The following is a 24927-nucleotide window of genomic DNA, read 5'->3' on the forward strand; positions in this document are numbered from 1 at the left end:
TTATAAAAGGTTTAATGAAAAACTATACCTATGTAAAATATAGGAGTAAATCACTACAAAGAAAACACAAAGATTGGTATAGGATTTATAATAGTAGAACCATTTTATCACCCAAAAGGTTGAAAGGATGATGCTAGCAAGTTGGTCCTCAAAATCAGTGATTGAAGGAGATGAGAAGTTTTGTTTGAGAAATGCAACCAATTTATGGGAAATCTACACAGTGTCCTATTCTAACATCACTTTCCTCTATAATTCTAATTACGTAATGTAATTGCTACTGGATCACACAGTGTATTCATTTGACAGAACTCATGACTTAGAAATGTTAGGAAAACATAATGGGATAGAGAAAGATACACCAATAGGAAGTAGAAAATAATTCTAATATCGAAGAAAGTAAATTGCTAATATCAGAGATATGCTAATATCCAATAAAGTAAACTTTTAAAGCAGGAAGAATTCCAAGAAATAAAGAGAGACATTGTTTAACAATGATAGTTCTCTTCACTAGGAAAATATTGCAGTTTTAATTTATATGCACAAACTAATTTAGCTTCAGAGTATATAAAACAAATATTGCCAGACCTAAATGGAGACAGATAACTCCCCAAACAAGGTGAAAGATTTTAATGCATATATTTCTGTAAACATTAGAAAAAGCAGACAAAAGTCACCAAGAATGAATTGCAACCTCAAACTTGACTTGGTTGAGATGCTCATGCATGTGTACACAAACACAATAATATGGATAAAATACCTTATAAAACAGAAACAAAGTACACATAATCTAAGTGAATATAGACTATTTAAAATGTCTATATTCTGGGTCAATAATATAAGCTTTGATAAATTTTAAATAATTGAATTCATTCAATTTACATTCTTGAACAAAGGCAGAATTAACTAGAAATTAATAAAAAGGTAATTAGAATATCTTAAATTTGGGGAAATCACTTTGGCCAAAATAAATCCCATGTAAATTGAAAATAAGTTATTTTTAGCTTAATGATAATAATACAGTAATTTTATATTTGTGAGATGCTGCTAAGATATGTTTAAAGAAAAATAATATTAAATGCATACAATTGAAAAAGAAAGTGTGGAAATAGTGATCTAAATGAGTATCTCAAATAAGTAAAATAGAGGAATATAAACTGGAAAAAATAAAGTGAAAGAAATAATAAAACTGCAGATATTAGTGAAGTGGAAATACACTTACAATAGAAAAATATTAATAAAGCCAAATTTTGTTTTTTTATAAAGTTATATACTATTGGTAGATCCCTAGCAAGGCTTATTATGAATAAAAGCAAAAAGGCATAAATTATTAATATCTGAAATGAGTAAGAGAACAACACCATATTGTATAAATATAATATGTTATAGGGATATCATTATAGATATTATAAAGATAATGGAAAAATTTATACCAATTGTTTAAAAAACTATCATAAAGTGGTGCCTGGGTGGTTCTGTTGGTTAAGCATCTGACTTTTGATTTCTGCTCAGGTCATGATCTCACACTTTGTGAGTTTGAACCTGCATCTGGCTCTGTGCTGACAGTGTGGAGTCTGTTTGGGATTCTCTCCCTTTCTCTCTGCTCCTTGTCCACTCTCCCTCTCTCTCTTTCTCTCTTGCTTTCTTGATCTCTCAAAATAAATAAATAAAGTTAAAAAAATAAAATACTATATAAGTGGACAATTTTCTGGAAACAAGCAATTTAACAAAATTGTTAAAAGAAGGAATATAGAATCTGAATATCTATTACAGAATTTTAAATACTTAAAAGAAACATAAGTGAGATAACAGAAGCAGACATTCACGTACACTGTGATTTTATTTATTACAAAGTAGACAGTGGTACTGCACTGAGGATGGATAGTAATTTTTAATAAATGGTATTGGATAATTTAGATATCCATATGGAAAAAAATGAACCTTAACCATACATCATATACATAAAAACTTTTCAGGATACATCCATGTTTATCCATGAATATGGAATCATTATGGAATCTGATTTCCTCACATAATTTACAACTATAGAAATGGATATGCATATGAAGAAACTCTTCAGACATTGGGCAAAATGCAACAGAGGACCGTGACCCAAGAGAAAAGAGAAAGCAAGCCCTATGATCATTCTGGCTTTCTGTTTGAAGACATTTTCTGAATTTCAGTAAAGTAAGAGGCAAACAAAGCTGACCCTGATGATTTCATTGAATTGAGGAAAGAGAGATCAGTATTTGAGGAATGTACTAGAGAAAAAAGAATAACACAGAAAAAGAAGTCCCAAACTATGCATCAGAGCACTTTTGAGTCTCTGCAGGGAGAAACTCTATGAGACCCAGCAAAGAATAACTGTGAGGGAATGAAAAATTACTGGGGTTCTCTAAACCAAATAATTCCTAGGAGCTCACAGAGATATGAAATCATTCACATCCCAGGAGTTAGACTGGAGAATCTCACAGAGTATTTAATAGAGACTTCAGAATGTTTACACCTGAATAGTAGGCTTAAACTAGCTCTACAGTAGGGCTTCCTTAGATTTGCCATGGAAATATTTAAAGGAGACAGAAAGAGAGGAGAGAGAGGGTGTGGGAGAAAGGATGAGTAAAGGTGGGAAAGTGGGAAAAAAGGAAGCAGGGAAAAAAAGAGGAAAAAAGAAAAAGAGAAAGAAAGAAAGAAAGAAAGAAAGAAAGAAAGAGAGAGAAAGAAAGGGAAAAAATCAGGCTAATCCACAAATCTGTTATTTTACTGAAGAACGAAATCTAACACTCTAAAGGAATACAATACATTCGAGTTCTCATCAACATAAATATCATAGTATCCAGTGAACAACAGTTAAAAAAAGATAGATGAGATATTTGGAAATTCCAGAAAATATGACCCATAACTAGGAAAATAATATTACTAAAATTATATACAAAAGTAAAATAGATGACAGAAATAGAGGTGATAATCATTAAAATAATAAATTTTAATATTTTAAGTATTTGAAGAAAAACTTGAATCTAATAAGAAGGGAAGCTAAAAATACAAAATGATCCAAATGGAATAAAATATACAATGAAAAGTATAATGACCTGAAATGAAATATCCAGTGTATATAATTAAGAGTAGTATAAACACAGAAAAAGAAAAGATGATTGAACTTGAAGGCATAGAAATTAACAAAAATTATCCAAATTGAAGCAGCAAAGCAGAGAAAAAATAAAATAAAGAAAAATAGACCAAGAAAATTAAGACTCAGAAATAAATGGACTAGTATCTAGTGGTCTAATATAGGTATAATTGGATTCTGAGAAGGAGAGGAGAAGAGCAAAAATCCATAAAGAAAAAAACGACTGAAACATTTCTAGAGTTTATGAAAACTATAAGATTGCAGATTTAAAAACTCAAACAACTCCAAATCAGAAAAATACTAAGAAAACTACACCAAGCAATAGTATAATCAAATTGATGAAAACTAGTGTTAAGAAAAAATTCATAGGGGTGCCTGTTTGGCTCAATTGGTGAAGCATCCAACTTCAGCTCAGGTCGTGATCTCACAGTTCGTGGGTTCAAGCCCCACATCAAGCTCTGTGCTGACAGATCAGAGTGTGGAGCCTGCTTCGTATTCTGTGTTGCCCTCTCTGCCCCTCTCCCATTCATGCTGTCTCTCTGTGTCTCAAAAAAAAATAAAGTGTTAAAAAAATATTTTAAAAAAATCATAAAAAGCAGCATAGACAAAATACACATTAGGTAAATTTAGAGGGAAAACTACAAGAATGATAGCAGATCTCATCAGAAACTAGGCAAACCAAGAAAAACAGGTTTAAAAACTATTATAACCCAGAATTTTATACATGGCAAAAATATCTTGCAATAACAAAGGCAAAATAAAAACTTTTTAAAAACAAATTGAAGTTAAGAATTTCTCTGTGAATGATTTGAACTGCAAGATGGGAAGTTGAAAACATATAAAGGAATTGAGATTGCTGTAATTGAGTCTTTACTTAACACATAGAATCAGAATGTCAAATAAGACTCACAAAACCAGAGATCTTGCCAAGTGTCACGTTTTACTAAATAATTTTAAACATAAAAGCAATTTAAAGAAAGCTCGGATGAATAAGAGTGATCTGAGATGAGGATATGGTGTTCTTTGTTAGCATGTCAGACATGCCTCTTTGGCCTTGAAAATTGGAGGGCCTTAAATGAGGTTCATGGGATTCCTCACAAAGTGGGGAATAATGAAGTTATGAAACAGCTCAAGGGTTGTATAGCCTAAGTGACATTTTGGGGGACTATTTTCATATAAATTAGGCTCTATTTACTATGGGATCTCTAGCTGGGGATATGTTAGACGTCAGGTCCCTTATTCCTGATTATACCATTAATCCTTTTGAGATCCACTTATCAAAGAGACTTTTCAGGCATTTGACATTCTTTTCTTCATACCAGGGATTTTTCCCAAGTAAAAGGAATAAATGGATGACAGTCCAGCCACTTTAACTCCTTTCTTCCAATTTTTCAAAGAAAAATTAGTAACTATTTTGAACGTATATGTAGTAGTATAGGTATATGTGTATGTATGTGTGTGTATATATATATATATATATATATATATATATATATATATGATGTAATATATATATATATATATAGGTATAGGTATACGTGTGTGTGTATGTATATATATATATATATATGTATATATACATATACATATATATATATACATATATATATGTATATATAACAAATACAGCAGAAAATTGAGTTTTGGGGAAATGGTGTATACTATTATAGATTCTTATATTATACTTGAAGTAGTATACTCTAATTTGAAATTTGACTGTAACAATGTAAGGATAATGCATATTTCAAACCCAAGCAAAAATTGAAATAATAAAAAAGGATATGCCTGAGAAACCAATAGTAAAGAGGGGCACCTGGGTGGGTCAGTTGGTAAAGCGTCCGACTTTGGCTCAGGTCATGATCTCGCGGTCCGTGAGTTTGACTCCCGCATCAGGCTCTGTGCTGACAGCTCAGAGTACGGAGCCTGTTTCAGATTCTGTGTCTCCCTCTCTCTCTGACCCTCCCCCGTTTATGCTGTGTCTCTCTCTGTCTCAAAAAATAAACAAATAAATAAATAAACGTTAAAAAAAAAAAGAAACCAATAGTAAAGATAAAATGGAATCTAAAAGTACACATGAATCCAAAATGAGGCAGGAAAAGAGAAATGGAAAAAAATAAAGAAAATGACACAAACTCAATAAAATCATTAATTATAATAAATGTAAGTGATTAAATAGCTCTCTTTAAAGGCAGAGATTTTCACATGGGATAGAAAACCAGGGTCCAGCTATATACGTCTCTAGGAAACACAAATATGAAGACACATGGGTTGAAGGTAAAGTGTGACAAAAGATACACTATGCATATTCTAAGCATAAGAAATGTTCATGGTTATATTAAATCAGAAAAAGTAGACTTCAGAACAAGAAATGTTGCCAGGGATATAGAAAGGCATTTATAAGATAAGGGAGTCAATTTGCAAAAAGACCTAAAAATCCTGTAAATGCATGTAATGTCAGAAATCAAAGTAAGAAGCAAAAGATGAAAGAACGGAAAATTTGGAGAGGACAATCAGTTACTATTGGAAATTTAGCACTCTTCTTTTATTAGATGATAGAACAATTAACTTTCAAGATAGCAAGAATCAAAATTAATGTGTGCTGCAAAATGTACTACTAAACAGAATGTTAAATTTATACAATCACATTGGAAAACTGACAGCATCTAGTAAAACTCAACACTGGCTCCATAACCCAGAAATCTTATTCGTTGGAACATACTGAGTAAAAATACATGTGTAAAAGTATGTATAACAAAAGGCAGAAACAAAAATACTCAGCACTAATTTTACAAACACTAGAATCAACTTAAATGCCTGTCAAGAATAGAGTAGATAAATAAATTGTGATATTTTCTTAAAATACTGTATAGCAATTAAAATGAATTGTCTATAATTATACCCCATAATATTCATGAATCTCATTGACATTATGTTGTGTTAAAGAAGCTGGATACAAAAGAGCACATACTAAGTTATACCATTTACATAAAATTCAAAAACAAGAAAAAATAATGTATGTTGTTAGTACTCAGGTCAGTGATTTACCATAGGAGTTTAGTGACTAGCAGAGAAAAACAAGGGTCTTCTCAAATGCTGGTAGTATTTAATTTTTTAATGTGGCTGCTGGTTAACAGGTGTATTCACTTCATGAAAATGTTTTGTTATGTACACTTTTAATTTCTCTATGCACGTTAAACTTCAGTAATCTCTATTACAGGAAAAAAAGAAAAGTAGGATGCTGGAATATATAAAAATGCTAATGAGAAAACAATATTGATGTATGCATATATTGTTTTTTACAAAAAGCAACATTGTGATGGCAGATAGAAACCTGGTTTTGAGTTGTAGCTATGCCTTAATTGACTTTGACACTTTGAAGTAATCACATACTTTCTCTTGGTTTAAACTTTCCTCTTATCAGACTGAGTCTGGCTAGTTAATATGTAAAGTATTATTTAATTTATTTGCTATGTACTGTATTGCAATATATGATATCACCATGGAATAAATATTGTGACAAACTATTGACATGATATGGAATTAGAAATGTATAGAACAATTGGATTGGATACCTATTTAAGTAAAAGTTTGAAATAAAAGAAAAACAAAATGCCAGAAATGCCTTTAACTTTTCTCTATCTATCCATATGTAATTTAAAAACTTTAACACATTTCTTTTTCTGGATTAAAAATGTGTTTGCAGACAGATTGGCAATGTATCTGGCTTGAAGAATTAAAATCACATATGTTATACAATATGTATAAAATTATCCTTCTGTTTTTCAAACAGATATGATACAAATGCCAGGAACAGAAGTTCTGTTTCCTCTATTATTTTAATTTGCATTATTTTCTTTACAGAAATAAGAGCATATTCTTTTAATCTGTTTTTAACTAGTCATCTATTGAAGTATTAAAAAATTAAATTGATATATAAACAATAAAGAATGTTTTTATTTAAAAATATTTCCATTTCAATAATCTGATACTTACATTATAATAACTCTACTGCCTTCAGGATTTGATGCTGAAAAAATAATGCAATTTCTTTGGCGTGTCACACATGTGTAATTAAGCTTTATCTTTAATAAATCTGATGGATATTCTATTTGTTTACCCTAAATATGTATAACTCCATGAATGAAGGAGAATTATCCAGTTTCCTTTCTATTTCGCTGAATCTTGATATACCCAAGAAGAATGTCTTCTATCTCCCTCTCCTTCTTCATTTTTGAAGAAAAAATTTGTTAGTCTTTTCCTTTAATTCAGAAATGCAAAGTAGGAAAATATTCGCCAAAGTGACTACAATTACCTCATCCTTTTAACCCTTGAAAAACTTGCACATACACACTTATATGTGCTCACATACACATATGCACCATATGTATATATAGTATGCACATACACAAAAATGTATTTGCATAATATGTATAATATACAAATATAGTATGCATATATATAGAAACAGTAAAAAAAATCATGTTACAAAATTAAGCAAAACAACTCCATACTCCCTCAAAGCAACAGATTTGGGAAAAGTTTTTTGTGATTACTGCAGAAAAAAATTTACATACCTATTTATATGTTTTTAAATATGTATATATGAATGTATCATATCTGGATCATATATATATAAAATAGTATATATAACACATCTTTTAAATGAGAGAGTAAAGAAGTAGCAATCATGCTCGCAAGGAGTCTTCTAGTAACTACCAGTCCCCAAACAGTTTCATTTCAATAATACTTTATTCTAATTGAAAACCACTCTTTTCCCATGGGTGGGCTAGCTACAGATTGGTCGCTAACAATGGAAAACGGAATAGTCATCCTCTTTGTGTTTTTATCTTTTCACCTTGTCCTTTTTCTCTTTCTCTTCCAGCTTAAATGCAGTTTCTGAACCCCACATGGTCAGAATGGTGTAGGAAATGGGAAGACTTTAAGAAGGATGGAAAGGTCTTACTTAACTGACACTTTCATAAATTAGCATCTGTGTTCTGTGAACTTAGCAGATGTTGAAATTAACTCAGGCAAAAGTGCTTCTGTTCTACAAAGGTTTCCACATGGCTAGATATTTCTTCTCTGCAACCTCTTGAATTGCATGGATTTCTCTAGCTAGTTGCTATTTATAGCTATCTACCTACAAATCTCCAGTCTCTTTTATCTGAGTCCTCCTCTTTCCAGGTGAAACTCTCAAGTCAAAAATCCCTTGCCAACACTCAAGTGGCAGATGTGATTTGTCTTTGATCTGTTGACTTTCAGAGCCCTCTATTCAGCTCTTCAGAACCTCAGGCAACTTCAGGCTTTACTCTGTATAATGTAAGTCATCAGTCTATTCATTTCAATATCTGATAGTAGCCCATAATTTATTATTTGCTATTTGTTGCTATCACCAACAATTAATTTTATTTCTCATAACATTTGCTACATTTTCAATTTTCAGAAACATTGGTAACCAGGCTTCTGAGATTTTATATCCTGTTAACTGATGATAAGAACACCTATTTGTCTATACTCTGATACTGGTGTGGCAGATACTGTTGTTTGCCTTGTTGTTCTAAAGGTGTTTCCTCATTTTTCTTTACTTTATAGAATTCCATTGTGCCCAGGTCAAGGTGATGAATTACATCTAGCCTACACTGATATTTGCAATTCTATTCTCTTTTGGCATTTACTGGATTCATGACTGTTATCCAAAAGGAGATGTCTGCTAGAAAGTCCCAGGGAAAGAGTTTACTCTCTTCATCAGATATAAAAATGTGATCAATAAATATGAAGCAGTCATGTTGGTACTGTATGTTGACCAGCCTAAGAATGAAAATCCAACAACTTGGAGGTGGCACAGCAGAGATTGGAAAAAATGTGGGTTCTACATGACATTGCTGGACTGTCGTATTAATCATATATCTAAGTACAATAGATTCTTATTATATGATTTAATGAAAAAAAAATTATTGCTTAAGCCACTTCAGACAGATAATCTTTTACTTGCAGTCAAAAGTATCTTAGTTGATTAAACTTAGTATCATCAAACTTTACTTTTTAGAAACTGGACAAAAATACTCTCATTCCTTATACAAGTCAGAAATGGAAGATTAAATACAAAGATTTATTTTCTGATATTTAAAAATGAATCTAATTGGTCTGTCTTCTAAACTAACATATTATTGTTATTATATAACAATATAGCCACAAAATATCTAATTATTCCTTTAGGTTGTGGAAAATTAAAGGTGCTGTTTGTTTTTGAGTTGGCACTAGATTAAATTTCATTGTGGGTAAACTCACTGAATTCAAATCCCCACAATGTGGAGACATAGAATCCCCCTGGATATTTTAGTACTTCTTAGACATGGGCAATTGTACCACACACTGATAGGGAATTTTTGCTTTCACTTCCCCTAGAAACATCTCAGTATTCATATTCAGTGAAAATTAGATCTTTATTCATTTGTCTAATAGACTACTATGACATGAAAGGATAATAAAATTTCTCTTAATTTCCAATAAGGCTAAATCATTACAGCCAGAGTAATTCCCTAGTGGTAAAAACTCTCCTTAACCAGATTTTAGTCAGCCTCCTCTGAGCCCTCTTCTTTATTTTTAATGTTTATTTATTTTTGAGAGAGAGAAACAGAGACAGAGAAAGAGAGAATGAGCAGGGCAGGGGCAGAGAGAGAGAGAGAGGAAGAGAAGATCTGAAGCAGACTCCATGCTGACAGCAGAGAGCCTGATGTGGGGCTCCAACTCATGAGATGTGAGATCATGACCTGAGCCAAAGTCGGACGCTTAAGGGGCTGAGCCACCCAGACATCCCTGAGCCTTCTTCTTGATGAGCCTGCATCTTGACCTGCTGTCCTGCACGTGGTCTGTCCAGTTTTTAGCAAAGAATTCTGCTGATCTGGATTAGTAAAAACATCCCCACGTTTGATATCAGGTCAAATTCCATATCCCCTACTCTTGATATATAAATTCTTAGACTACCTTTAGCAAGAAACCTGTTATTTTAGTGAAAATTTCCCTACCCTTGATATCTGATCAAGTTCCTATTAGTAACTTTCCGTCCACTGACCTCCTCACTCTGCTTGTTGTCATGCTGTCTTTGATTAAGTCAGAGTTGAGCTCAGTTATATAAAGTTTCTTTTACCTAATGCAGTATTTTTAAATAAATCTGCTTTGGAATTTTTAAAAAATAAACTGCTTAACATTTTATTTTATTATTGTTTTTATTTTAGAGAGGGGCGGGGAGAGGGAGACAGAGAGAGAATGTATGCATGTGTGCACTGGGAAGGGACAGAGGGAGAGAGAGAAAGAGAGAGGGAGGGAGAGAGAGAGAGAGAAAATGAATCTTAAGCAGGCTCCAAGCTAAGTGTGGAGCCCAATGTAGGGCTCTATCCCACGACTCTTGGATCTTGACCTGAGCTGAAATCGAGTCTGATGTTCAACCGACTGAGCCACCCAGGTGCCCTCATTTTGGTATTTTTAACAAATATCTGGTGCAAAAAAATGTATTACACTAGGTTAATCTACTGAGGTACTAGGAAGAATACAGTGCTATCCCCCTTGGGATTTATATTTCAAAAGAGATAAAGTCCAGACTTGGATACATCATCAGCTTAAAAAAGTGGAAGACACCTAGAGTTTATTTATGTAGGCCTTAAAATGCATATTTGTATCCCAAAATGTTAGGTGAGAACCCAGAATTCTTTCCATCCCATGTCAAAGGAGCAGAGTTTTTTCACTTTTCTCTCCAGAAGAAAAGGGAGACAGTGGCTTCACTCCTGTATATAAATGGTGGTTGGTACTTTTGAAAAGACTAGAGAGCATAATTCTACCCCTTTAGGCCGTATCTTATTGAAATAGATGAGGAGCATGATCAACCAACCCCTTGGCTATTCAGAACCTAATTAAGCTGATCAGCTAATTTTCTTAATAATTTGGCCAGATAGTAAGAATTAAATTAGAGGTAGGTCCTATTCAAGAAAAGGGATAGTCAAGAGAGGATGGAGCAGAGAGGGACAGAGAGACACCGAGAGGGAATGGAAGGGGTAGAGTAGACGTGAGAAGCAAAGAGTAACACAGAGACTATATGTGTGTGTGTGTATATATATATATATATATATATATATATATATATATATCACATGAACTGTGAGATCATGACTGGAGCTGCAATCAAGAGTCAGGCACTTAACCAACTGAGCCACCTGGACACCCCATTTGAAAGAAAATTCTTAAAACCTTCCCCAACCTAAATTAGCTTCTTCACTTGCTTTTACCTTTAGAAAACTGATCTCTGCACTTATAAAATGGTAAGTAGAAGAGATGCCTTTGATTAAGAATATGTTTCTTTTAGCAGAGTTTTCCCTCCCTTTGCTATAAATTCTGTTTTTGCCTTTTCAGGATAATGGATTCCAAGGATTTTATTGATAATGTTTAATACTGGGTCCATTTTTCAGATCATTGATTCATAAATCTTCCTCAATAACAAAATCACCAAGACAACTTTTTTAAAAATATAATTTATTATCAAATTGGCTAACATACAGTGTGTACAATGTGGTCTTGGTTTTAGGGGTAGATTCCCATGGTTCATCACTTACATGCAACACCCAGTGCTTATCCCAACAAGTACCCTCCTCAATGCCCATTACCCATTTTCCCCTCTCCACCAGCCCCCAAACAACCGTGTTTGTTCTCTGTATTTAAGAGTCTCTTATGGTTTACCTCCCTCCCTTTCTGTTTGTAACTATTTTTCCCCTTCCCTTCCCCCATGGTCTTCTGTTAAGTTTCTCAAGTTCCACATATGAGTGAAAACATATGTTATCTTTCTCTGGCTGACTTATTTAACTTAGCATAATACCTTCCAGTTCCATCCATGTTGCTGCAAATGGCATGATTTCATTCTTTCTCATTGCCAAGTAGTATTCCATTATATATATAAACCACATCTTCTTTATCCATTCATCAGTTGATGGATAGGCTCTTTCCATAATTGGGCTATTGTTGAAAGTGCTGCTCTAAACATTGGGGTACATGTGCCCCTATGAATCAGCACTCCTGTATCCTTTGGATAAACTTCTAGTAATGCTATTGCTGGGTTGTTAGGGTAGTTCTATTTTTAGTTTTTTGAGGAAATTTCTCACTGTTTTCCAGAGCGGCTGCACCAGTTTGTGTTCTCACCCACAGTGCAAGAGGGTTCTGTTTCTCCACATCCTCTCCAGCATCTCCTGTTTCCTGAGTTATTAATTTCAGCCATTCTGACTGGTATGAGCTGGTATCTCAGTGTGGTTTTGAGTTGTATTTCCCTGTTGAGGAGTGACGTTGAGCATCTTTTCATGTGTCTGTTGGCCATCTGGATGTCTTCTTTGGAAAAGTATCTGTTCATGTCTTCTGCCCATTTCTTCACCGGATTATTTGATTTTCGGGCATTGAGTTTGGTAAGTTCTTTATAGATTTTGGATACTAACCCTTTATCCCATATGTCACTTGCAAATATCTTTTCCCATTCCATCGGTTGCCTTTTAGTTTTGTTGATTGTTTCATTTTCAGTGCAGAAGCTTTTTATCTTGATGAGGTCCCAATAGTTTATTTTTGCTTTTAATTCCCTTGTCTTTGGAGATGTGTCATGCAAGAAATTGCTGCGGCTGAGGTCAAAGACATTGTTGCCTACTTTCTTCTCTAGGGTTTTGATGGTTTCCTGTCTCACATTCAGGTCCTTCATCCATTTTGAGTTTATTTTTGTGTATGATGTAAGAAAGTGGTCTAGTTTCATTCTTCTGCATGTTGCTGTCCAGTTTTCCCAGCACCATTTGCTAAAAAGAGTACCTTTTTTTTCCATTGGATATTCTTTCCTGCTTTGCCAAAGATTAGTTGGCCATACATTTGTGGGTCCAGTTCTGGGTCCTCTATTCTCTTCTATTGGTCTATGTGTCTGTTTTTGTGCCAATACCATACTGTCTTGATGATTACAGCTTTGTAGTAGAGGCTAAAGTCTGGGATTGTGATGCCTCTGCTTTGGTTTTCCTTATGAATATTACTTTGGCTATTCAGGCTCTCTTGTGGTTACATACAAATTTTAGGATTATTTGTTCTAGCTTTGAGAAGAATGCCAGTACAATTTTGACTGAAGAAATTGAATCAGTTATCAAAAATCTCCGAACAAATAGGAGACGTGGGACAGATGGCTTCCCAGGGGAATTCTACCAGACATTTAAATCAGAGTTAATATCTATCTTTCTCAAGCTGTTCCAAAAAATAGAAACAGAAGGAAAGCTTCCGGACTCATTCTATGAAGCCAGCATGACCTTGATTCCCAAACCAGACAGTGGACCCACAAAAAAAGAGAAGTACAGGCCAATTCCCTGATGAACATGGATGCAAAAATCTCAACAAGATACTAGGAAATGGAATTCAACAGCATATAAAAAAATTATTCATCATGATCAAGTGGGATTCATTCCTGGGCTGTGGAGCTGGTTCAATATTCACCAATCAATGCGATACATCACATTAATAAAAGAAAGGGTAAGAACTATATGATCCTGTCAATAGATGCAGAAAAAGCATTTGGCAAAATATGGCATCATTTCTTAATAAAAACTCTAAGAAAGTTGGGATAGAGGGAACATACCTAAACATAAAAGCCATATATGAAAATCTCAGAGATATTATCCTCAATGTGGAAAAACTGAGAGCTTTCCCCCTGAGATCAGGAACACAATAGGGATGTCCACTCTCACCACTGTTGTTTAACATAGTGTTGGAAGTCCTAGCATCAGCAATCAGACAACACAATGAAATAAAAGGCATCAAAATTGGCAAAGAAGAAGTCAAACTTTCACTTTTTACATGATGCTCTCCAAGGATAGCTTTTAAAATACATATTATTGAGTCTCATTCCAGTCCAACTAAATCAGTAACTCTGGGGATGGGTTTGGCAATTTTCTATTTTATTTAAATGACTCCAGAATATTCTAGTGAAAAGTTATGTTTCCAGCCACTGTTATACTTTTCATAATAAGATACGTAGTGGTAATACTTGAACACATTAAAGGCAGCAAACAAAACCTGATGGCCAAATCCTACCCCCAGGTATTTTGAGTTAAATGGTCTGGAGTAGAGCCTGGGTACTGGTATTTTTTCAAAGCTCCCCAGGTGATTCTAATGTGCAGCCAGATTTAAGAATCTGTACTCAGGTATGCCGCGGGAGCTCTCATGCTTGGAATGAGCCTTTCTTTGAACTGTCCCTGGAGGATTTTGTTACATTATTATCATCAGAGCTCCATCTCTGTTGTAATCTTTGCACCATTCAGAAGCTTCTGGCACAGGGGAATATCTCAATCAAAATCTCACAGCATCCAGTTACAGAGGCACTCAACTTGGCCCTTGAAAAACGGAGAAGGCTTGTGTGGTGCAGGAATTAATGAATCTTTTTATCAACATATTGTTAAAGGTTCAATATTGTTGAAGGTTCAACATGTGCCTAGTGAATTTATTTGTTCATCAATTAATTCATCCCATAACTATTTATTGAGCATCTATTATATATCATATACTATAATAGATAGTGGGGATATATATTTGAAACTGGTTAGAAAAAAGAGTCATTAAACAATTCCAATAAAAGCTACAAATGAAGAAGGGCAGGTTGACATGAGAGTCTATGTTGAGGATAAATAGCCAAAATTAGGGAATTGAGGACAATTTTCTTGAGTAACTTACATATAAGGATTTGAAGAATGAATTTTCCAGGTGTAGGTAGAAAAACTGGTTTTGATGGCCCAGAGCCAAGGAAAAGAGAATTTATCTTTAGGGTTGAATTGAAACCAGTATGATTCAACATAGTGAGCAAAGGAGAAAAATATATTAGGGAAGAGAGATGGGCAGAGTCAAATTTCAGAGCTGGATAGGTCTTTTTAAGATTTTTTTTTTTACTTCATTCTAAGTTTATTTTGAGTTAATTGAGTAGTATAAAACAAGGATGTGAGAACCTATGGTAATTTGGGCCAGGATTATGTCAGTTAAAATGGAAATAGCTGACAAGTTCAAGATAAATTTGATAGGATTGGAAGAACTAGATGATTTGATGGGATGTAGAGAAAATAAGAGGTAGAGGTGTCAGCTGTGAATTCTGGCTGTTGTATGTGGCTAATGGGGCATCACTGTTGACTTGCAGAGGAATTTAAGGTTTGGGAAGGCTCATTAGTTCCATTATGGTTAAGTTTCTATATACATGCATGTGAGAAATTCAGATGGAGATGTTTAGTAGGCCATTTGATGTGTTACCCTAGAGATCAGAAGAGTAACAGTAGCCTAGATACATTTTAAGAAGAGACATTGCATCCCTGGAAGTAGATGACCTATCAAAGGTAGAAGAGATTATAATAAGAGACAAACCTCAGAAACTTCAACATTGAAAGGTCAAGGAAAAGAGAGACCTCTGGAGACATACAAAGAAAACATCAAACTGGAATTATGGCACTCAAAGGAACAAAGTGTTCTAAGGAGGAAGGAGTAGGTAGAGGCAGAAAATTGTCATGTATGGACTTTCTGAAAAGAGCTGTGAATCCAGGTATGATGGAAGCAGTAAGAGAAATCATTTGACATCCCATGTACCTGTATGAGAAGTGAGGAAAATTTTGCTTTGTTTTGTTTTTAATATCCCAAAGAATACTCTATATATGAGAGGGAAGACAGTTATGAAACAGTGGGTTGAACATAATATCCAGTTTGTTACAGTTGGTCATTTTCATACTCTTTACCAGCTGGTGTAACTTGGGAAATTATCAATCACTAACCTACTATACAACATTGTGCCTATAACTAAGAATATTGTATTGTACAATTAAAATCTGTTAAGGGGCACCTGGGTGGCATTAGACTCTTGATTTCAGCTCCGGTCATGATCTCCCACTTCCGGGCCTGAGCTGTCAGTATGAAGTTCACTTGGGATTTTCTTTCCCTCTCTATCCTTCCCCTGCTCATGTGCATGCACATGTGTGCTCTCTCTCACTCTCTCTCTCTCTCTCTCTCTCAAAAATAAATAAATATTTAAAAAATCTGTTCAGAGGATAGATCTCTTGCTGTATTCATAACACAAGAAAAAAATAAAATAAAATAAAAATATTTTTTGATCATTGCAATCATATTCTATAGGCCTCATTGTCCTAGGCCTTATATATAAATATGGCTATCATTAATTTAAAAAAATATATTACACAGTGGTATGAAAGATAGAACAAGGCAAAATTCCTTGATGACATGGTCAAATTACTTTAAACATTGCTAAATGAAATGGAAAATGATTAGTTCTGAGATGGACTGTTAAGTGTCCTATGAGGAGATAAATTTTAAGTTGAATTTTAAAGGAAATGATGGATATTTTTTTATGTTTTTAAAAATATTTTGAATGAAAAATCTAACTGCTGCATATAAATTATGTCTGAAAGATTAACTGTGTAGTTACTAATGAATTCACTGATTCAGTGAATTAAGTCACTAGACATCCTAAAATAAAAATAAACTTCATGATTTACAGTTCCAAGATACTATGTGAGTTAAATTATAAGTATCCAAAATAATTGTGTTGATACAAACAACTAAATGTATACAGTCAAGTGTTTATCCTTTCATAGTTTTCCATGTTTAAAAAGAAAAACATAATCTTAAAATGTTTATTATTTTCATTCCTAGTACCACCAACAAATACTTTGTCAAATTCAAATGAAGCTTTATTAAAAGTATTATATTCTTTATAGATAATTAAAGTAGTAGGTTATAGACTATATTGTATTTTTTTTCTGTAAAAGACATGAAGAATAACATAAATGTTATGGATATTTACCATTGCTTTTTTTTTTTTTTTTTTTTTAACGTTTATTTATTTTTGAGACAGAGAGAGACAGAGCATGAACAGGGGAGGGTCAGAGAGAGAGGGAGACACAGAATCTGAAACGGGCTCCGGGCTCCGAGCTGTCGGCACAGAGCCCGATGCGGGGCTCGAACTCACAGACCGTGAGATTATGACCCGAGCCGAAGTGGGCCGCTCAACCGACTGAGCCACCCAGGCGCCCCTACCATTACTTTTTCTTGAATAAATTTGGGATGTTGTGGTTTCTCTCAATTTTACTGGCCACCTGCAAATACATTGTTTTCTATTGTACCATGCTTTAGAATTATGTATTAAAACTGAACATTTTTACTACCACTGGTTCAACATTTTCTGGAAGAAAAAAAAAAGATAATTAATCCAGAAACTACATTTGATCTCAGTGAAGTATAAGTATTAGCTGGGTTTTATTTTTACTTTTACTATTTTTCATAACATTTTCCTCTTTTAAAAAAAAAAAGTTTGTTTATTTTGAGAGAGCAAGAGCATGTGTGCAGGAGAGGGAATCCCAAGTAGACTCAGAACACAGTGCAGAGCCAGAGATGGGGCTCAGACTCAATAATTCAACCACCAGAAATAAAAAAATCCATCATCCAACTGATTGAGCCACCTAGGCAACCCTGGGTTTTATTTTAATAGAGATTTTTTAAAAATCCTATTCCATTTCTAATAATTGGATATACCCCATTAACTTATTTGAGTAACTCCTTTGTTTTTAATAATTGAGTCCATTCTTTATATTTCATTTGAAATTTACCACTATTTACTTGAATTTAATAGCAGTTGCCCTTTTTCTTTTCCTGATAGTGTAATTATTTTCCTGAGAAATTCCTAATTTTTACTAAATTCCATTTCCTTCCTAATGAATGTAGTTATCAAATGTGAGTTTTAATGCCATCTTGTGACTAAAATGCAGAAATGTTCATCATATTGCAGGAAGCCAAGGAAAGTCAGAGAAAGAATAACTTGAAAAATGGAAGGAAATATTCACGTAAGTAAAAGCCTATGATTCTATCACCAACTTAATGGTATATTCCTTAAAAAATCAAAATATTATTATTGAAAAATGTCAGTCCTTCATACAACATATTCTCTAAAATATGCTGTATCAGTTGTCAGAAATTACACAGAATTCCTACATTGCTCTAGCTTTGCCCCGAGTTAAAAATTAATGAACTATAGGGCACGTGGGTGGCTCCGTCAGTTGAGTGCGGGACTCATGATTTTGGCTCAGGCCACTATCTCTCTCAAAATAAATAAACTTAAAAAAAGGATCATTGTGTTAAAAAAAAAAGCTAATGAACTATAAAAATGCTATCATATACATTAAGATGGCCATGGAGAATTACTTTATATTTAGACAATCTTTATGTCCTATGATAAGTTTAATCTTACAAAACCAATTCCATGAAAACCTGCGTTGAACTTTAATTTTACTGAGAAAGGTTTGTGGCAGAGATTGACTTTTTGGTCATCTATTTCATTGACACAGAAGTAGACAGCCTTTCTTTCCTACCTTTCAGATAGATTTTGCCTAACTAGATGTACTTAGTTAAAATGTGTACAGAAGTGATAGGTTTTAGACCTGGTTCTGAGCAGTAAAATTCACCCATGTGTAAACTTTCTTATCTTTCCTCCTCTGCTGGCCTCATATAGATAGGGATGGCAAACTTGAGAGTCACATTCTGGAAATGACAGTTCTATAAGATGAAAAAAGGAGTCTGGGTTCATGAAATCTTTCCTAGAGAAAAGACTTGCCTAGTGTCAGGATATCTTATTTAGTCAGATTTTTCTACAAAATTAAAAATTTTGATTTTAATATAATAAAATTTATTATATTATAATATAATATATATTATATTATATATATAATTATATATTATATATTCTATTATGTTATATATTTTATATATAATTATATTATATATATAATTATATATATAATATAATTAAAATAAAATATAAAATATATAATAATATATATAAAAAATATAAAATATAAAATAAATATATATAATATAATTAAAATAAAATTTTAATAATTTCATAATGAATTGATCTGTAATGAATAAAAATCACTGAATTTTCTATTAAGAATAAAATTTTTGGTAAGCCATTGAAACTTTTGGTTTTATTTGTTAAGGGTAGTCAGTATTATCTTTTAAAACATTTCTTTATTTGGGATTATTGAGTGGCTCAGTCAGTTAAGCACCCGACTTCAGCTCAGGTGATGATTTCACTGCTCATGAGTTCAAGCCCTGCATTGGGCCCTGTGCTGAGCCTGGAGCTTGCTTCAGAGTCTGTGTCTCCCCTCTCTTTGCCCCTCTCCCACTTACAGCTGTCTCTTCCTCTAAAAAATAAACACTAAAAAAGCTTTTTAAACATTTCTTCATTTTATAAAGTAAGAAAATTTAACATGAGATCTACTCTCTTAATATATTTTAAGTGTATGTAACAGTGGGCACCATATTGTACATGAGATCTTTAGATCTTGTGTGTTTTATTAGCTAACTTGACTAGACTAGGGGATGCATAGATAGCTGGCGATATTACTTTTGGGTATATCTGTGAGGGTGTCTCTAATAAAGAATAGCATCTGAATTAGTAGACTGATGAGCCTCAGCAATGCAGGTGGCATCTCCAATCTGATGAGGGCCTGAATAGCCCAAAAGGTGAAGGAAGGGAGAATTCACTCTCTGCTTCAACTGAGGAATCAAACTTGTGCCCTCAGACATCGATCCTCCTGGTTCTTGGACTTTTGGTCTCAGACCAAGACTTACTGGATTGGCCCCCAGATTCTCAGGCCTTTGTAATTAGGCTGAATTTCACCTCCAGCTTTTATAGCTCTCCAGCTTCAAGATTGCAGACTGTGGGACGTCTGGGCCTCCATAACTGTGTGAGCCAATTCCTGTAATAAATCTGTTATCACTATACCTATATCAAAATAAATTGTCTATATATCCATATCTCTTTTTATATATCTATATTTATCTATCTATTCATCCACACTATTGGTTCTATTTCTGTGGAGAACCCTAACACATCTTATATAACTAAAATTTTATGCCCATTAATTAGCAATTTACCATTTCTTCTTCCTCTTATAACCTCCTTTCTATTCACTGAATCTATGAGTTTGACTACTTTAAGTATCTTATATAAGTAGAATCAGGCAGTATTTGTACTTCTGGAACTGGTTTATTTTATTTAGCATAATGTACTCAGGTACATTCATGTTGTGGCATATTGCAGAATCTCCTTCTTTTTAAAGGATGAGTAAAATTTCATTGTATGTATATACCATGTTTTGTTTATCCCTTCATCTATCAAAGGATATTTGGGTATTTCCATATCTTGGCTATTGTGACTAGTATTGTAATGAATATAGGCATGCTAATATTGCTTTGAGACTCTGATTTAAATTCTTTTGGATAAATGCCTGCAAGTGGGATTGCTGGATCATATGGTACTTGTATTTCTAATTTTTAAAAGAAACCTCTATACTATTTTCTATAGTAACTGTACCATTTTGCATTCCTACCCACAGTGTACAAGGGTTCCATTTTCTCCAGATCCTTGACAACATTTTTTGTCTTTTTTTTTTTTTAAATAATAGCCTTCCTAGATTTTTTAAACTTTCATTGTAAATCTTGGTCTTTTTAAAGAACATTGTGATTTTCTTGAATTATAGAACAGAATTTAATATGACTAAAAGCGTATAAATGTCCAAATAATGTACAAAAATACCAGATAAAATGCTGTATCATACTTCCTATGTAATTAATTTCAAATAATGTTTATTTCAAAATTTGAAAATGTTCTCAAAAAGCAGACAATTAATTTGTGCTTTTATTACATATTTTTATTATGTTGGTAAAGCCATTAACAACTCACCTCTTTGGTCACTGACCAATTCTCTGATTTGCTAAAATTATAATCATGGTGAATTTGACTTCTTAGTTTCCAAGCTTATAACTCTTATAGATTGGCATTTTATAAAAGCAAATAATACTATTCATAAATACTTTTTAATTGATGTTTATATTTTTTAGAAGTGGTATTCTACTCATCATACTCTATTGCCTCATTATTTAGCCTGAAACTCACTGAAGATAGTGAAGCCTGATCATCCTTATTACCAGCATCTAGTATATTAAATGAATGAATGAATTCCACTATCCAATGATTTTTGGTGAAAAATGTGAAATAGGCTTTATATAAAAATTCTCAAAAGGCAATATTACGCTCTTTTAATCCTCATGTTTTATAGTGAATATAATAAGAACATGCTGAAATAATAACATCAAGCTTTAAAGACTTGATTTTCCAATGTGGCAATATTTCTGGGTAGACTATGTTTCATCTACAGATTGCTACTTCATTGTTTTGATAAGCCCATTGCAGTTTTTCCTTCCCTGTGGCCGCTGGATTCTTTATTTTTTACTTTTGCAAAAGTCCATTCCCAGAAAGAAGACCATATACATGATAATAGAAACTCAGAAAAGACTTTGGAGTAAACAACTAACAGGTATCTACAACATTTTGTAATTCTCAGCTATTCCCAGCTTATTGGTCCCAAATCTTTTTGATAGTACTCCATCAGGAAACAATATACACTGCCACATAAGATGTTTTAATTTATAAACGATGTTCATACATTAGTATATTAATATAACACTTAATGTTGAGTACCTCAAAATGTAAGTTTAAATGACACAAGACATTTACTACTTTTTTCTTTGTGCACCCACAAATGAACTTTATGGTGCACTTTTTGGAGTGTGCAAACCTCACTTTAAACTTCACCACACAACTGCTTTTATGTTAGTTTTACTTTTAGGTGAATCCTAGATAGCTGGGGGAAAGGGTGAGAGAGAGAGACAGACTGAGAGACTGATTTTCAGTGTGGGGTGAGTCCTCTAAAGCATTAGCTAACTTTTCTTTTATTAGGCAAACTTTTAACCCTATATTTCTGCAGAATAGATAATATATTGTTTACTGCCTGATGAGTTATTAGTAGTAAGGAAAAAGAATGTGTCAAACATATTATGATGTTTATATTATCCAAATTTGTTGTGTTGGGCTTTGGACTTTTATGTACTGCTTATTCATTATTTCTCTTATGTTTTAATGACATCAAATGCACTCAGTCAGGACCAGTTCCAGCTTCCTGCAATGGCAGCCATAAAAAATGCATTAAGAAATAAATTGGTATGTCTGTATGCACCATCTTCAAGATTCATTATGATGTCTGGTTGTTAAAATATAGAGAAACCATTTAATTATATGATATGCTAGTAGCCTGGTGTTAGCCCACAGTAAGATAGCAATATAAAGATTTACCAGCTCATCTAACTAAAGCCAGGAGCCATCATCTAAGAATCCCCAAAGGTCTTAAGTTTAGGAAGACCTCAATTATCTAGAGACTGACTTTTTGGCAATATGCTGCATTCAGAGTGCACAGGACTGACATATAATAGTGATAAAATATCAGGAAGAGAGACAAATGAGAAGCAAAGGAAGACAGCAAAGCATAGGAGATCGAGAGGAATGCAGTGCAGAAGAGTAGAAAAACTGTTCAGAGCTAGGCCAGTTAGCAAGAAGGACCATGAAAGTAGAATATAGAAAGGGCCAAAGTGAGTGTAAAGAAGATAAATATCTCCATAGGACCATGATGCTAACAACCGTCTAACATCTACCCATGATAAACATTCCCCAAAGTACATTAGCAGTAGAAGGGTGATGAATTCTGCTTTCTGCTGGGGCATTTGGGAGAACAACCTAAGCTATTCAATAATAATGAATACAGTATTTAATAATTTTAACGCTTCCTATCTGCAACATGTTATTCTAATGTATGAATGTGTAAAGCAATAATTCCTCTCAACTCTATGAGATAGAAACTACTATGATCATCACTTTAGTGATGAGGAAATGGATACATAGAGAGGTTAAATACCTGACCCATAGATACTGATACCGCAAAACAGCAGAGCAAATTTTGAACGTAAAAGCTAAGCTCCAGAGAACATTGGTCCAAAAAAATATTTGATCAACTTTAATCATGTGCTAGGCACTATTCTATGCATTTTAATACATAAGTGAACAAAAAAGATCCCTGCCATCATGGAGTTCTCTATACTATACTGTCTCAACAGCGTAGAAGTCATTACAGTATTCTAGAATGACATCGATAGTCTCACTAAAATTAGTGCCTAGCAGAAATTAACAATGTGCAATTTTTGTCTCTAATTCAATAGTATATTCCTATATTTTTAGACAAGAATTATTACACTAATGTGTAATTAGTAATTATTAGTAATTTGTAATTATTATTACATTAATGTAATGTATAATGAGCAAAGTCTTAATAGCTCACAAATAATTTTTCAGTCCAAGGACTAAAAAATGCATTTCAGATCATCTCCTCTAACTAGATAACATTCACCTCTATATCATAGCATAAATAATAACTTTTAAAGTGAGCAAAATACTAACCTGATTTTCAAACTTATGACCTTGAGGACTGCAATTTTAGTTGATTTCAGTTATATTTTATTATTTTTCAGTTATATTTTATTAAGAAACTTCAGAACTCATTATATTTAATAACATCTAGATGCAGTAAAATGTTAGACTTCAGTTAACAGGAAAAACTAATTATCTGGGAAAGGTCATTCTCCAGTGATATTAAGAGAAACCAGAAATAAGTCCCATTTCCTGAGAGAGGTAAGCATTTTTCTTGACTTCACATATTCACATTGAAGGAAATAAGAAAATCAATCTTTAGAATTAAAATTTTGTCTGACACATAGGTCTTAAATAACTGGGTTTAATGGATCTATACATTAGAACTGAACTTTGAATCTTCCCATTTGTTGCTTTCCCTCTAAGCTTACTACCTTAGTCATTATTCATTGAAAAGAAGCACCTTCCTAATTTAACATGTGCTCTCTTTCTTCAGATTCTTCCTAAAACCTGCAGTTGGGGGAAGTGTTGGCAATACTTGCATTGAGGTTTTCTTGCTAAGTGAGCTTCAATTCCTTGTGTTTTATGGCACTTTATTAAATGAAGTTGTAATTTTCCATATATAACCTAAATAATTTATTAGTAAAATAATAAATAGGCATTTAGAGAAGTAGTCCTCAGATTAATGGATATTTTGCTTTCATTCCTTCTTTGCAAAAAATATTTCGGAAACATAGCTTGGCAAAAACAGAGACACACAGCAAATTTTATGACATGAAAATAATTTTAAAATAGTCAAGGAGAACAAACAGATGAAGCGAACTTTGGAATATTTGTTCGGTTTACAGTAAGATTATCATGGTTCCAAAGAGCTTCTAGTCAACTTCTCTATGAAGTGAAATATCTTGCTTTGTTTCAAAATATATTAATGTATCAATACCAAAAAAGGCACTAACAATTTTATAGCATATAACAACAAAAAGTCAGTTCATGTTGATTTGAGGAGCACATTTCATTAGAGCTAAGAAATACAACGTGCTCCATCCCTACATTCCAGCTTTCAAGCATAGATACAGATAATACAGATATGATTTTAAAAAAAAAGAAAACAACTCCTAATAACTCAAAGCAATAAAAAAATGACAGTAATAAGAAACTCTTAATCCCTTTGTATCAAGCAGAAATATTTGCATCCCTTTGAACAGTTTCCAAAGAGTTACCAATTTCCAACACTTAAATAATTCAACCAAGTAATAAAAGTCAGGATACAATCCAGGTGTTTCTAACTCCTGGCCCAGTATTCTTTACTGTCAGCCACGCACTGAATGTGATGAGTGATGTAAAAAGTGAACTCTTTTTGGAAGATTATGAAAGTTAAGAGTCAAACCACTTTTGAGAACTGAGATGGTCCCTGTGAAGGCTTAATTAAAAATCAAGTTACATA

This window comes from Panthera leo, chromosome B1 (genome assembly GCF_018350215.1).
Source record: "Panthera leo isolate Ple1 chromosome B1, P.leo_Ple1_pat1.1, whole genome shotgun sequence".
Lineage (NCBI taxonomy): Eukaryota > Metazoa > Chordata > Mammalia > Carnivora > Felidae > Panthera > Panthera leo.